General features: G+C 40.3%; 1 protein-coding gene and 1 pseudogene across 7 annotated transcripts in view; one reads left to right on the forward strand and one right to left on the reverse strand.

The window, feature by feature from the left end:
• STXBP5L (syntaxin binding protein 5 like) overlaps positions 1–16,963 on the forward strand; it is a 553,599-nt gene that overhangs the window by 15,938 nt on the left and 520,698 nt on the right. The gene's annotated exons all lie outside the window — the stretch shown is intronic.
• LOC119534282 lies at positions 13,220–13,696 on the reverse strand (annotated as a pseudogene).

The following is a 16,963-nucleotide window of genomic DNA, read 5'->3' on the forward strand; positions in this document are numbered from 1 at the left end:
AGTGGCCAGGTCAGCCTTGGCTAGTGGAAATCCATGTTGCTGAGCCCATGCAAAACTTCCATCCCTACCATCATGGCCACTTTGTTCATGAGCCCATTGGGGAATGACAGGAGTGGCTGGGGAAAGAAGCTGACTGGTATCCACAGAATGGGTCATCTTATCCACTTAAAGCTTCCTCTGCTGAAGTCACCCTCTGATAAGCATTCATGTGGGACACAAATACCTTCATGTTTTCTGCCCACTCAGAAAGGTCTATCTACATGTCTCTTCCCCAGATCTCTTTGTCACCAGTTTTCCAGTCATGTTCCTTCCAAGTCTCTGACCACCCAGGCAAATCATTGGCGGTAACCTATAAGTCAGTATACAAATGCACCTCTAGCCAATTCCCCTTCCAAGAAAAATGAACGACCAGGTGCACTGCTGAAGCTTCTGCCCAATGGGAGGATTTCCTGTTACCACTGTTCTTTAGGGACATCCCAGAAAGGAGCTGTAGTACTGTAGCTGTCCACTTTTGAGTGGTACCTGCATATTGTGCAGAGCCCCCTGTAAACCAGTACTGAGTTTTCTCTTTCTCAGTCAACTGATTGTAAGGAACTCCTCAAGATGACATAGCTGTGGGCTGGGAAAGAGAAACTAATGTGGCAGGAGTGGGGGCCATGAGCATTTGGGCCACTTCCTCATGTAATTTACTTGTGCCTTCAGGAGCATACACAGCCTACTTCCATTTTATGATGGAGTGCTGCTGTCCATACCCAGCTTTATGGCTTGGTGAGTCAGACAACACCCAGCTCATGATAGGCAGCTCAGATCTCATGGTAACTTGGTGGCCCATGGTTAAGCATTCAGTCTTTACTAAGGCCTAGTAGCAGACCAAAAGCTGTTTCTCAAAAGGAGAATAGTTATCTGCAGAAGATGGCAAGACGTTGCTCCAAACTCCCAAGGGGCCTGCCAAAGGCTCCAGACAGCATCTCTATTTGCCACTGTCACTTCCAGCACTATTGAATCTGCTGGATCATATGGCCCAAGTGGCAGAGCAGCTTGCGCAGCAGTCTGGACCTGTTGCAGAGCTTCCCCTTGTTTCAGTCCCCACTCAAAACTAGCAGCTTTTCTGGTCACTTAGTAAATGGGTTGGCGTAGCACACCCAGATGAGGAATATGTTGCCTCCAAAATCCAAAGAGACTACCAAGGCATTGTGCCTCTCTTTTGGTTGTGGGAGGGGCCAGATGCAACAGCTTATCCTTTGCCTTAGTGAGGAGGGCTTGACATGCCTCACACTTACTGGACATCTAGAAATTTCACTGTGATAGAAGCCCTCTGTATTTTTATTGGATTTATCTCCCATCCTCTGACATAAATGCCGTACCAATAAGTCTGTAGTAGTTGCTACTTCTTAATCAGTGGGTCCAGTCCACATGATATCATCAATATAATGGACCAGTGTGATATCTTGTGGGAGGGAGAAATGATAAAGTTCCCTGCAGACTAGGTTATGACCTAGGGCTGGAAAATTGATATACCCCTGTTCTAGTTTGCTAATGCTGCTAGAATGCAAAACACCAGAGATGGATAGGCTTTTATGAAAGGGATTTATTTGGTTACACAGTTACAGTCTTAAGGCCATAAAGTGTCCAAGGTAACACATCAGCAATCAGGTACCTTCACTGGAGGATGGCCAATGGTGTCTGGAAAACCTCTGTTAGCTGGGAAGGCACATGACTGGTGTTTGCTCCAAAGTTCTGGTTTCAAAATGGCTTTCTCCCAGGACTTTCCTCTCTAGGCTGCAGTTCCTCAAAAATGTCACTCTCAATTGCTCTTGGGGCATTTGTCCTCTCTTAGCTTCTCTGGAGCAAAAGTTTGCTTTCAGCTGCCATCCTCAAACTGTCTCTCATCTGTAGCTCCTGTGCATTCTTCAAACTGTCCCTCTTGGCTGTGGCTTCTCTTCAAAATATCACTCACAGCTGCACTGAGTTCCCTCTGCCCATCAGCTCATTTATATGGCTCCACTGATCAAGACCCACCCTGAATGGGTGGGGCCACGCCTCCATGGAAATATCTCATCAGAGTTATCACCTACAGTTGGGTGGGGCGCATTTCCATGCAAATCTAATCACCACCAAAACGTCTGCCCCACAAGACTGCATCAAACAATATGGCTTTTTCTGGGGGGCATAATACATTCAAACCGGCACAACCCCTGAGGTAGGACAGGGAAGGTGTATTTCTGGCCTTACCACTAAAAGCACACTCTTTCTGGTAGTCTTCATTAATAGCAGTTGAGAAGAAAGCATTTGCTACATCAATAGCTGCATACTAGGTACCAGGGGATGTGTTGATTTGCTCAATTAATGATACCACATCTAGAACAGCAGCTGAAATTGGGGTCACCACCTGGTTAAGTTTATGATAATCCACTGTCATCCTCCAAAATCCTTCTGTTTTCTTCACAGGCCAAATAGAGTAGAATGGGAGTGTGGTGGGAATCACTATTTCTATCTCCTTCAAGTCGTTCATGGTGGCAGTAATCTCTGCAGTCCCTCCAGGAATCCAGTACTGCTTTTGATTTACTATTTTCCTAGGTAAGGAGAGTTCTAGTGGCTTCCACTTGACCTTTCCTACCATAATAGCCCTCACTCCACAAGTTAGGGAACTAATGTGGGGATTCTGCCAATTGCTAAATATGTGTATTCCAATTTTGCATTCTTGAACTGGGGAAATAACCACAGAATGAGTCTGGGGATGTACTGGACCCACTTGAGACAGATCTGAGTTGAAACTCCATCAATCACCTGACCTCCATATGCCCCTATTCTGGTTAACCACAGGGATGTTTTGAGTCTCCTGGAATTAGTGTTACATCTGAGCTAATGTGTAATAATCCCTGAAGTGTCTGATCATTTCCTTTTCCCCAGTGCACAAGTCAGGGTAAAAGGTCCTGGTAAAAGGTGGTAGGTCTCTTTGGGGATGGCTGGGAAGAAGACTAACAGTATAAATTTTTGTCAGTGTACCAGGGTCCTTTCCCAAGGGGACCTGGCCTTGCTCTGGGTCTGTAAACTGTCTCACATCTGGGAATTGATTAGGGGGCCATGACTCTCTGTTTTTGTAATTCAAGTTAGATGTTGTGTTCTTCTGCTTATATAGATCAAGTAAGATTTTAGTAGACTGCCCATCTATTTTACTGCTAGGTACCCATGGTGTAGCCAATGCCATAGGTCTCTGCAAGTTATACTGTTTTGATTGCTGCTTTGAGTCTAATGTCCATTATGGTAGCCACTGCCACCTGTCTTTGGCATTAAAGTGCTACCACTTGGCTTCTGCCAACCCGGGATCCTATCATCCCTTTTGTGTTTAAGGATCCCAGTTCAGTGACAGCAGTTCCCACAATAAAATCTGACCTATAGGGAAGAGCAACCACAGAGCTCTTCAGGGAAGAAGAAGTTAGTCTCACAAATTTATTCCTCATGGTCTTGCTAAAAAGTGTGTCATCTGGACATTCCTGGGGTGGGTGAGGAGGTCTTACATAATTAATTCACTCTGACATTCCAATCTCTCCAAGCCTTTGGATCCCCTCATCTACATTATACAAAATACAGTTCTTGCATTTTGACCTCAGGTAACATAGGCCATCTTTTGGTCCATGTATCAGCCAACAACCCCAGTAAGCTGTTAGAACCCTTTCTAACCCCTTGAGCTACAAAATTGTATCAAGAATCTCTGCTTAGTGGGCCAGTGTCAATAAATTTAGGCTGATCCAACTTCATATTCCTTTCGCTATTATCCCATACCCTTAATATCTATTCCCACACATATTTCCCTGGATTTCTGTCTATATAAATTGGAAAACTCATGCAGTTCTTTTGAAGTATAGCACACCTCCTCATGGGTCACACTTTGTACCTCAGGGGTACACACTTTGTTTGCTCAAGGGAGGTGGTTACAGGTTTATTAGGCACAGCAGGGTTAATCTCTTCAGGTGGAGGTTGGATGGCAGATCTCAGGCTAGACTGGAGGTGGGGAGACTGATTCCTCGTGGTAGACTGGAGGTTAGATGGCTGGTTCCTAAGGACAGACTATGACAGGTTTAGCTGGCAAAGACTCAGCAGAATCTAGAGTTTCAGTGTCCCCACCCTTGTAATTATCAGCCTATAAGTCCCCATTCCAATTTTCAGTATCGCTTTCCTTTCCAATCAATGTCCTCACTTTATTAGCAGATACCCTGCAAGGTTGGGAATTCAGTTTGCATTGTAATCTAGCCACTCTTACAATGAGACTCTTGGTCTGGTTTTCAGAAATCTCAAGTCTCAGTTACACAAAATAAGATTTTCTTTCAGGGCACACATAGAAACTTTCATGTCCTTCATGAAGCACTTAAGTTGCAAGTTGAAGCCTTGAGCTCATCCCTTTCTTTTATAATTGTATATGGAGTATTTAGAAACAACCAGCCAACATCATTATACCTTTTATCTCCACAAGGTGTAAAAACGCTCTCACCCAGAGCCTTGCCTCTTACAAGAATTCAAGTAGTTCTGTCAGTGGTGATATTTTGTGTGTTTTTATTAGCTCACACCATGGACTATCAGTGCCATTTTGATTATTGGAAATAGAGTCATTAGTGCCCTTGAATCTAATCAGATTAGAGAACCACTTCCAAAAACCCTAGAACCAATTCAGAAATCTCATCCTTAGTATTCTCTTTCTCAAGAACCACTCCTGGTACTAACGCTGTATTACTAGTCAGAGTTCTCTAGGAAAACAGAACCTACAGGAGATATCTGTAAATATTATGAGATTTTTAAAAAGAATTGTTGCACACAACTGTGGGGATACACAAGTCCAAATTCGTAGTGTAGGCTGCAAGCTGGCCAGTGAAGGTTTTCAATGCATTCCCCAGGAAAAGCTGGCTAACTGAAGTAGAGATGGGAATTCTCTCTTCTGACTGCTGAAATCATCTCCTCTCCTTTTGGATGAGATATCTCAATGTTGAAGGCAGCTTTCTCAGTTGATTGTAGATGTAATCAGTTATAGATGCAATCAGCTTACTGATGATTTAAGTTCATGAAATACCCTCATAGTAACAGTCAGACCAGTGCTTGTGTAACCAAACAGCTGGAAACCATCACCTGGCCCAAGATGATACATGAACATAACCAGCACAAATCCCTTCTCATTTCTTTCTGGATATATTTTTCATATATTTTCTTTGTGGTTTCCATGGGTTTAAAATGTAACACCCTTAATATATAACAGTCATATTTGATTTGATACCAACTTGACTTAAGTAGCGTACACATATGCTGTTCCTATACCCTTCCATCCCCCCATCTTTTTTTGTACTTGTTACAAATTATATCTTTGTATTTTGAATGTTTAAAAGATAAATTTATCATTACTTTTATGCATTTGCATTTTAGCACCTGTAAGATGTAACAAGTGGAGTTGTATACCAAAAACTGTGATACAATAGTACAGACGCTTAAAATTACCTATGTGATTACCTTTACCGGAGTTCTTTATTTCTTTATGCCACTTTGAACCATTATCTTGTGCTCTTTCTTTTCAGTCCGAAGAACTCCTTTTAGAATTGTTTTTAGGGGAGCTGTAGTGGTAATAAACTCCCTCAGCTTTTCTTTTTCTGGGATTGTCTTAATCTCCCCCTCAGTTTTGAAAGAAAGTCTCACTGAACCTAAAATTCTTGGTTGGCATTTGTTTACTTTCAACACTCTAAGTATTTCAGTTCACTACCTTCTTGCCTCCATGGTTTCTGATAAAAAATTGGCATTTAATCTATTTGGGACTTCCTTGTATGTAACATATTGCTTTTCTCTTGCAGCTTTCACAACTCTCTCCTTTTCCTTTACATTGGACAGTTTGACCAGCATGAGTCAGGGTGTATTTCTCTTCAAGTTTAACCTATTTGGTGTTTTCTGGGCTTCTTGGATGTGCATATTTACATTTTTTGCTTCGTTTGGTAATTTTCTGCCACTATTTCTTTGAATATTCCTTCTGCCCCTTTCTTTCCTCTCTTTCTGGGGCTCCCATAATGCCTATGTTGGTATGCTTGATATGTGCCAGAGGTCTTTTTAGGCTATTTCAGTTTTTTATAATTCATTTTTCTTTCTGTTCCTCAGCCTGGCTTTTTTCAATTGTTCTATCTCCAAGTTTATTGAATCTTGATTCTTTCTTCTGCCAGCTCTGGCTCCCCTCTAGGGAATTTTTCATTTCAGTCATTGTGGTCTTCTACTCCAGTGTTCTGCTTGGTTCCTTTTTAAAATTTATCTTTATTGAGATTCTCATGTTGTTCATTCATTATATTCCTTTTAGCCTTTAGTTCTTTCTCTGTATTTTCCTTCAAGTCTTTACGCATATTGAAGATCATTTTAAAAAAAAATGTTGGTCTGGTATATCCACAGTCTGGTCTTCATTGATTTTTCTGGATTTTTGTTCTTTTCCTTTGGATTGCCATCATTTCCTGTTTCTTTGTCTGTCTTGTAATCTTTTCTTGCACTTTGTACATTTTAATATTTTGAAATGTTAGCTCTGGGATTTATCTCCTAAGATGTCTGTTTCTTGAGTTTATATCCACATAATGCTGTGATAAGAGTTTTTCTTCAGTGTCAGGAGCGAACAAAACCAAGCAAACCTTAGCAAAAAACACCTTTCACAGTCTTTGCAAATTGGCTTTGCATTGGCTGGGGCTCTCCTTCAGAGTTCAGCCCTCCTATCAAGAAGGTGAGCCCGAGGCAAATGCAAAAGTACAGGGTCTTTTCTGGACCTGTGTCTTGTCCTGGGCTTTTCCTTGCCAGTGGCATTAGGAGTTCTCCTGTTTATAGCGATTTTTTTTTTTATTTTGCAATAAATTCAAAGTTATAGGAACAGTTACAAAAACAATACTAACCCCATACACAGAATCCATCATACCCTGATCCCCCTCCCCCAATAGCTCAATCCACCACCTTTAACATGCTGTCACATCGCTATTTCTTTTCCTCCCTCCCTCCCTATCATCCATCATCTATTGCTCTGTCTTCTGAACATATGAGAGCTAGCTGCACACATCCTTGAACATACACTATAATTCATGTATACACTTCCCATGAACAAGAACATTCTTTTATGCAATCCCATTAAGCGCAGCCAAGAAGTACAAGAGATTCAACAATGATATGAAGCTTACATTCTATATTTCCTTTTCCTTATGTCTCAACTGTGTCCCTTTGAGCCACCTGTCCTCTATGTTCCAATCCCATCCAAGTTCATCCTTGGCATTCAATTGTCGTCTATTTAGGCTGTCTTTTTTTTTTTTTTTTCAGTTGTGGAAACATATATACAGCCTTAATCTTCCCATTCCACCCCCTCCCTAGCCTTCCATTAGTGGGATTAATCACATTTAGAATGCTGTAATGCTCTTTCCCACCATCCATTACTAGAAATTTCCCTTCACCTCAAACAGCAACCCTACACTCATTTCTTAACTCCCCATTGCCCCTTTCCCCATTTCTCTTAACCCATACTCTACTTTTCATCTCTATGGTTATATTCTCTGAATAATTTCTTTGTGTTTACTGTGGAGCTTAAAATTAACCTCTTAAATCCATATCAATCTTGTTTTTCTTTGATACCAACTTAACTTCAGTAGGACACATAAACTATGTTCCTATACTCCTCCATTCCCCCACCTTTATATAGTTGTCTAAAATTACATATTTTACACTGAGTTCAAAACCACTGATTTGTCATTAGAATTTGTGTATTTTATATCATGTAGGAAGTAAATAGTGGAGTTACAGTTCAAAAATTATTGACTTCTATTTGTATTCCATTGTGGTTGGAGAATGTGCTTTGAGTATATTCAATTTTTTTTTTTTTAATTTCTTGAGGCTTGTTTTATGTCCCAGCTTATGGTCCCTTCTGGAGAAAGATCTGTGATCACTAGAGAAAAATGAGTGTCCTGGTGATTTGGGATGTAAGGTACTATATATGTCTGTTAAAATTCTCTTTATCTCTTTCTCCTTTCTTTGTTTCTCTGTCGGTAGGGCCCCCTTTAGAATCTGAAGTAGGGCAGGTCTTTTATTGGCAAAGTCTCTCAGCATTTGTTTGTCTTGTGAAAAATTTAAGGTCTCCCTCAAATTTGAAGGAGAGTTTTCCTGGACAAAGTATTCTTGGTTGGAAATTTTTCTCTCTCAGAATTTTAAATATATCATGCCACTGCCTTCTTGCCTCCATGGTGGCTGCTGAGTAGTCACAACTTAGTGTTATGTTGTTTCCTTTGTGGTGAATTGCTTTTCTCTTGCTGCTTTCAGAACTTGCTCCTTCTCTTCAGTATTTGAGAGTCTGATTAGAATATGTCTCGGAGTGGGTTTATTTGGATTTATTCTATTTGGAGTTTGCTGGGCATTTATGCTTTGTGTATTTATATTGTGTAGAAGGTTTGGGAAGTTTTCCCCAACAATTTCTTTGAATACTCTTTCTAGACCTTTACCCTTCTCTTCCCCTTCTGGGACACCCATGAGTCTTAAGTTTGGACGTTTTATTTTATCTATCATATTCCTGAGATCCATTTTGATTTTTTCGATTTTTTTCCCCATTCTTTCTTTTGTTCTTTCATTTTCTGTTCTGTGGTCTTCTAGGACACTGAGATGTTGTTCAGCTTCCTCTAGTCTTGTATTGTGAATATCCAGAGTCTTTTTAATTTGGCCAACAGTTTCTTTCATTTCCATAAGATCTTCTATTTTTTTAATTTACTCTTGCAATGTCTTCTTTATGCTCTTCTAGGGTCTTCTTTATGTCACTTATATCCTGGGCCATGGTCTTCTTGATGTCCTTTAAATCCTTTGCCATGTTTTCATTCCTTGATTGTAGTTCTTTGATTAATTGTGTGAGGTATTCTGTCTCTTCTGATATCTTGATTTGTGTGTTTGGAGTTGGATTCTCCATATTGTCTGGTTTTATCATATGCATTAAGATTTTCTGTTGTTTTTGGCCCCTTGGCATTTGCTTTGCTTGATAGGGTTCTTTCAAGTTGAAAAAAAAAAAAACCTATCTAATTTTTCAGAAACACAGTTTGGTGGCGTACACTTTCTCTAACTAACCAGCAGATGGTGTCTGTGAGTCACCTATACCCCTCAAGTCAGTTCTCCACCTTGTCCGCACGGTGTGTGGGGAAATGATTCTTGTGGGGTTCAGTTGGAGAACTCAGTTTGGGTGTGTTGCTGGAGCCATCCACCCTGAATGTGGGGCGTGTGTACGGGTGGCCAGGGAGGAAGGACAGCTTTAATATTCAAATCCCCCAGGTTCCCGGAGATTCAAGCCCGCCGCAAGAGTCTAAGCCTTCATTTCATTTCAGTCCCAGACCCTCTCTCTCATTGTCCCACAAACCACCGGACTTGGCATAGTGTTCCTGGGTTCTCCGAGTGGGTCCCCCTGCCCAGCCGCGATCCTCCAGGACCTCTGCCAAGGGAATGCCATGCTACGTCACCAGTGCGCACTGTCCCTCAAGGGAAGCCCCGGGCTGCCGTGCCATGCCAGGGCGCTTTCAGTCTGATGCAAATATGGCCGAATGGGGTGTCTCAACACACCCCTCCTCACGCAGTTCCTCCTTCCCAGCTCCGGGACAACTGGCGGGGCTCTGGGCTGTGGGCACGGCACCAGGCAGGAGTTTATCCAGCGCTCCAGGGAGCCAGCTGCTAGCCCCGGGGTTTCTTTCTGCTTCCGGCTCTCCCCTCCATTCCCCCGGCCCCAAGGGTATCTGCTGCGGGCTATCTTCCAGGCCAGACACCGAGAGGCTGGCCCAGCCCCCTCTTGCTGTGTTTTACTGCGTGGTTCCCACTATCGCAGCTGCAGCTGCTCCTGGGTTTTTCCCTTGTTTTTTTTTAAAGAGCCAGTTGGTCTCCAAATGCCAAACCCTGGCTTCCCCAGACCGCCGCACGGCTGTGGGTCTTCCAGCCAGCTTACTCACTTGTTTCAGAATGCAGACTCCCGTTTTCACCCAGTATACGGCCCCTGTGGAACTAGCAGACCTCGTCCAGCTGGTGCATCGCTATAACCGGTATTCTGGATCACTTTCTGGTTTTTATCTAGTGTTTTCAACGGAGGTGTTTTTTTGCTCTGTCTCACCTATCCACCATCTTAGTTTCTCTCTGTTTATAGCCATTTGAATGCCCCCTCTTTTCCCCAGGAAACAGACCCTCTCTCTTTCCCAGGTGTTCCACTGCAGGACTTAACGTAGCTAAGCCTTTTCTCCAGCCAACCCAATTCAATTGTTTTGTACTCTGCTTTCACTGTCTCTTGCTGCTTTTCCCTGGAGGTCAAATTCTTGAAGGGGGAAAATGCTAGAGAGGAGTTTCCCAAGTCAGTCTTTTCAAGCTGAAACAAGACCAGGGACCTGGAACAAGGTAGTGCCAGCCAGCTTCAAACTGCCTTGGGGAGGGGATGAAGGAGGAGGTAGGAAGGATGCCTTGAGCTTCTCCCATGGCTACCCAAAGCTGCAGTTTTTTGAATTGGCACCTGCCCAGCAAGTGCAGCCATTCAACTGTCCTCTGCAGCTCAGAGGAAGTGTACTTTCTTTAGTTAAGTCTCCTCTTCTGTCTGTGTTCTTGGTGGGTTGGAACAGTGGCCACACTCAGAGCTGGGCCACCACTGATCTGAAGTAGCTAAACAAAAGCAGTGATCAGTGATCAGACCATTACAGCACAGGATTGTGAGGAAGTAGGTTTTTATGTCCCACTCTGGCACCAGCACCAAGGGCTGGATTTGAGTACCTCACTGCTGCCAGCTGCAAGGCTGGGGGATGGATGTCACTAGCTGCCCCACAGAGATTGCAGTTCATTGATATTTACTGCAGTTTACCAGCCTCTTCCTGCTGCTTTTCCTTGGATACTGCACAGTGTTCTTCTGGATTCTGGAGTTTCACAATAGTTGAGTTAGACAGTTCCTACCAGTTTTAATAGTTGTTCTGGTAGAGGGACTGATTCCTGGGGTTTCCTACTCAGCCATCTTCCCCTATCCCTCATTTTTGAAAGGTGGTTTTGTGGGATATAGAACTCTTGTTGGGCAGTATTTTGCTTTCAGCACTTTAAATACGTCATCCTGCTTTCTTGCCTCCATGGTTCCTCATGAGAAGTTTGTACTTAATCTTATTGAGGCTCCCTTGTATGTGACATGCTGCTTCTCTCTTGTGGCTTTTAGAATTCTTTATCTTTGACATTTGACAGTTTGATTACAGTAGCCACAGTGAGGGTCTATTTGGGTTTATCCCATTTGGAGTTCATTGAGCATCCAGTGATGAGTTATCACTGGAATTTAGATTCTGAGGTGTCTGTTTCTTCAGCTTGTATCCAGCTCATGTTATGACGGAGCTTTCCTTGAATGCCAGGAGCCATCAACAACAAAAAAAGAAAAATACCTTTCTCAGTCTTTGCAGATGGACATGTGTGAGTGTTCTCATTCAGGACTTATCCATATAATGAGTTTAGAAAATAGCTGTAGGCCAAAGTGTAGAGGCCTCCCTGATCCTTTCTGCACATGTGTTCCAACTTGGGCATGCATGTATGACTCTAGGAATCCCCCCATTTACATGATTCTGAATATCACCTCTTCCCTGGGAAACTTTTTTTTAATGGTCCCAGATGCTTCTCTTTACTTCCTGTAGCCAGTAATCCCATGGCCCAGGCTGCATGACTTCTTTCCCACAGTATTCTGTAGGAGAGCTCCATGAGCTGCCTTCTACATGCAGGGCAAGTTTTGGGACAGCAAGTCCCTCAGGCCATCACCAGACAAATTGGGCCAGATATACATGCTCCCAGTATGTGCACAAGGGTTACTCTGCTCCCTCTGGAACTGGGACCAGTGATCTGTACTGGAGCATGGGCCAACTCTGTGCCAAGCCAGTGAGGGGAGGGCCAACCAGGGTACCATGAGATCCTGCCACTTCTAGTAGGCTTTTTCATGATTCGGCACTTGCCCTGTTACCATAGTCATCTAACTGTTTTCTGGAGCTTTGAGAAAGATGTTTCTCCTAGTTCTTTCTGCTTGTTCAAAGTTTCTGTGGGGTATGGATTGTTGAAGCATCTCACTCCACCATCTTGATCAGGGTGGGTCTCTATTCAGTGAGTTTTTTTATTTTTATTTTTATTCTCCCCAGTTTATTTTGAAAACAACCTTTTCTGATATATATCCAAATGAATTTGAAATTATAGTTACCTCAAGCTATATTATCTATATTCTCCTGTAAATGAAACACTAATAAAAGAACACTTAACATATTATTTAAGAACTTCAACATAATAGAATCCTCTTTTTTTCAGCTTTTTAAACTATTTTTTTTCCCCATCTAAGCCAATATGTAATATTTGACATTTGGTTTATATGTGCATGTAAAACAGACACATTTGTCAAAGTGAGCACAAGATGAAATGGTATACAGTGTCATTTCTAGATATAATTAAATGTTCAGAGGCAAGACGGTCCAATGGGTGCAAAAAGCTGACTTCCTCTTGCAATGAACTAGATAAACAAAAATTAAGAATAATAGCTAAAGATTTATTCCATTAATGATTCCCTTTCCTATCCTTCTAATGTACAAGTCTGCATTCTGGGTATGTGTGAATCAAAATACTTCCAATCAAGATTGTGAACTCCTATGACTAGGGGTATCTAATTCAATAAATTGCCCTGGAGTAAAAAGAGAGGTAGTATAGGTGAATAGGGGACCTTTGTCCATCAAGTTATACATATTGACTTAATAAAGAGGTAGATTATTTAAAAGTCTCAGTGGGCTCAATGGGCCTGAAAGTGATATTTTAATTACTTATTAAGATCATAATTAAGCATATTAAAATGCTAGCCATCACTGGATTAGTAATTTAAGGTTAAACACTGGAAAGAAATGATTGTTACAAAATGCACACAAAGCATATTTTATGGTTCTACCATTTTGTTTGTTCCACTATTTTATGATTGGGGCAAGATAAGAGGTCCAATTTGTTTAAGAACATTTAATTTACTCCATAAACTGTCTGAATCAGAGATTTTTGTTAATTCTTCTGCCAAACACAACGTTGATTTCCATCTATGATTATTTTTTAAGATAAAAAAAATAAATAAATTGAAAAAATTGTGGTCTTGAGCTATGAAACATACTTTTAACACACTCACTGAAAACCCTAGAACATCACTGTAAAGATGTTAATCATTGTCGGCCTTCAGCAGTGAATGGATGCAGCTTTACTGTGACTTCTCCAAAAATGCTTTGCAGGTTCTAACACACTGCTTGTACACAGTCTCAAAGTCAGAGTCATTCCCATAATAGGGATCTACAATAATAAGTTGTTTTTGTGGCTCATAGCTGCCAAGAAGTTCAATTTTCACTTTGCAGTTTTTAACTTTGCTACCTTTTCTATTCAGATCTCTCAGATTGCTTTCATCCATACATAGTATAGAATCAAATGTGGCCAAGTCTTCTTTGGTAATCTGCTGGGCAACATGATTCATAGGAATATCATGATTCTTCATGCAGTTTTGCCCTTGATAATCAGGAGAATTTCCTATCTCTTAAGTGGATTTTGCAGCACTGTCTCTCCTCCAATTATCGGAAATATTTTCATCAGTTACAAATTTTCTGAAAACTGCTTCTGCAATGGGTGATCGACAAATGCTTCCCAAACATACAAACAGCACTGACTTGGGCGGCTGTGCTGCCATCTTCTTGGGAGCAAAGAGAAGCAGAGAGTTTTGACGGTTGTATTATCCAGATAACCATTAGTCAAAAAAAGATATAGAATATTTCCATCACCTCATAAAATTGCTTCTTGCCTCTTCCCAGTCATTTTACCTCCACTCCTTTCCAGAGGTGACTAATTTCTGAATTCTGTCACCATACCTTAGTCTTGCCTGTTCTTGGACATTATATAGACTGAATCTTACAGTATATAGTATGTATGTATATGTGTATGGCTTCTTTCATGTTTTTGAGATTCACCTATGTGTTGAATATATCACTAATTTATTCCTTTTTATTTGCTAGTAGAAGCCTATCAAATATTTTTATTAAAAATTATTTTCAAAAATTTATAAATTTAGATATTTAGAAACATTACAGAAGGGTAGAGAGAAAAACACTCCCAAAATATCCATACTTCAGACCTGCAGAAGCAGGCAACAATTATTGATTTTTGTGGTATATTTCATTTCAGTGTTTTTATGTTTAGTTTTTTTTATGTGGAAATAAACAAGGACCATACAAATGAGAACAAAGAAAGGCTATTTATTCAGAGCTTGCTATAGCGTGGGAGTTAGCCACCATCTCTTGTGGTTGTCAGAGATTCAAAGGCAGGCAGGAGGGTGAGAATGGTTCTTAGTGAAAAAAGAAGTTCAATTTTTTGGAGGCTTCATGTGTGTTTTTTATTGAAGATTTTTGCAAGGGGAAGGTAGCGGTTGGAGAACTAGAAGTGGGACATCCTGTGTGATTGGTTTGGGAAACATGTTCGGATATGTCTGTTTGGTCCTGAATTAGACGTTTAAGGAGGGAGATTGCAAAAATTAGGGAATCTGGCAGTCATTGGTTAAGTCCTGATCGTTCTGGGCTGATTGCTGCAGAAGTTGTGGTTTGGCTTCCTGGAGTTATTGCTTCAGGGATTGTGCCTTAGTTTCCCAGGCTGGTTGTTGCATTTTTGTACATCAGAGTTCTATTGTTGTATATTGTCTGGCCATTGCTCTTTTTTTATATTCAGTCTCTCAGTCATATTTTGGTATGTATTACAGATCTTATGTAGAGTTTTGCATCCTAATTTTTTTTCACTCAACATTATGACATAAATATTTTTCCATGATGTTATGAATTTTTTATTTACATAAATTTAATGACTGTATAATAGTCTCTCTAGTGGATGCACTCTTACTTTATAGTTGGAAATTCAGGTTGTTTCATCTTTTTTCCATTATAAACATAATGCTGCTATGAACATCTGTGCACATTGAAGCTTCATCCTATTTAGTATTATTTCCTCACACTAGAGTCCTAGATGTAAAATAATTAGATTATAGACTGTTTATAATTTACCCAATTGCTTTCCAAAAGGACTCAAAAATTTTAACTCACTGTAATAATATTTAATTGTCAGTTTAATGTGCAGTCACTGGCTTATTTAAAAATATTTTTTTCTAATTCATTAGTGAAAAATAGACTTTCTTAGTTGTTTTAATTTATAACTTTTTATTAATGATCTTGATTATTTATTAGCCACTTGGGTTTCTTCCTTTTTGAATTATTGTTCCATATACTTTACCCTCTTAATTTTCTATTAGTTTGTATAAGATGTTTATATACTAAATATATTAATACTTCCCAGCTCATTGTTTGCATCTTGTTCATGTTTTTCCTAATATATATATATATATTTAAATTTTTGTGTAGTTAATGAGCTCTTCCTTAATGATTTCTTTCATCTCCTAAACAAGGAAATTCCTATACAATCCAGAGTTTTGATAAAATATTTATTTGTATTTTCTTCTATTTTTTTGTGTTTTGATCTTTTATATTTTAACATTTTATCCAACCAGAATTTACTTTGATACATAGTGTGACTCTAAGATAATTTTTCCCCAAGCAGCTAATCAATTGTACCATACCATTTATTAGCTGGTCTCCCCTGTTATGGTTTGCTAAAGCTGCTGGAATGCAATATACCAGAAATGGACTGGCTTTTACAATGGGGTTGATTAGTTCACAAATTTACCATTCTAATGCCATGAAAATGTCCCAATTAAGTCACCAATAGGACGATACCTTCTCTGAAGAAAGACTGATGGCACCTGATGTTCTTCTGTCACATGGGAAGGCACATGGTCAGAGTCTGCTAGGTCTCTCCTGGGGTTGGCTTCTGGTTTCTGTTGCTTTTTCCAAAATGTCTCTGGGCTTCTGTCTTAGCTTCTCCTGGAGGCAAACTCTGGATTATATATCTTAGCTTCTCTTCAAAATGTCTCTGACTTTTATCCTCTAATAGAGGACTCCAGCAAGGGGATTAAGACCCACCTTGAATGGGTGTGGTCACATCTCCATGGAAATAGCCTAATCAAAAGGTCCCGCCCATAATAGGTCTGCCCTCAAAAGATTGGATTAAAAGAAAATAGTCTTTTCTGGAGCACATAACAGATCCAAACCAGCACATCCCCTTTTCCACTGATTTGTGATAATCCTTTGTCATATATTAACTATTGATATATATTAGGATTTGTGTCTGGGATAACTACAGTCTCCTTCTTTCTGCCTGTTTGCATAGCAATACCGTAACTTCAGGCTAAAGACTGGCCTGAAATAGTGTGTAGACTGGTTTGTTAAATATTTAAAAATAAATGTAGTGCTCATGTCCATTGGCCAAAGAGTGCATACCTGTCTTCAAACAAATTTGGGTTTATTACAAGGGTTACTGCATACCATGGGGAACCATGAGACATCTCCGTATGAACGTGTTAGGTGGGGCTTGTGTTAGGTTCAAAGAAGTGTGAATTGGGTGTTATCCCAGTGGGATATCATTTGCCATTCTAAGAATTTTTATCTAGGAGCTAGAAGGAATAGAGTGGAGCTAAAGATATAACTTGTGAAGAAGTAGCAGTCATTTATGTTTGCTGAATGAGGGAAGTGTTTGATCATTTTTGTGGTTTTCACAGAATGCTTATTTTCATCAGACATGAATCCAGAGCCTTGTTTTTGTCTTGTTTCATCACTGTCATAGAGTGGACTTGTTTGATGTTGGTTTTTGTGAACTTGTTCATGTTCAACAGGAGAACACGTTGGTATTAGCTGTTAGTGCAAGGTAAGCACCAGCTGACAGTTGTTAGGTGCTGCATTTTTCTTTCTTAGCAGTTTATTATTATTTTAAAAAATTATATTGTCGTAAAGTACATATACAAATTTGCCATTTTAAGTGTACAACTCAGTGGCATTAATTACGTTCACAAGGTTGTGCAATG

This window comes from Choloepus didactylus, chromosome 1 (genome assembly GCF_015220235.1).
Source record: "Choloepus didactylus isolate mChoDid1 chromosome 1, mChoDid1.pri, whole genome shotgun sequence".
NCBI classification, from domain to species: Eukaryota; Metazoa; Chordata; class Mammalia; order Pilosa; family Megalonychidae; genus Choloepus; species Choloepus didactylus.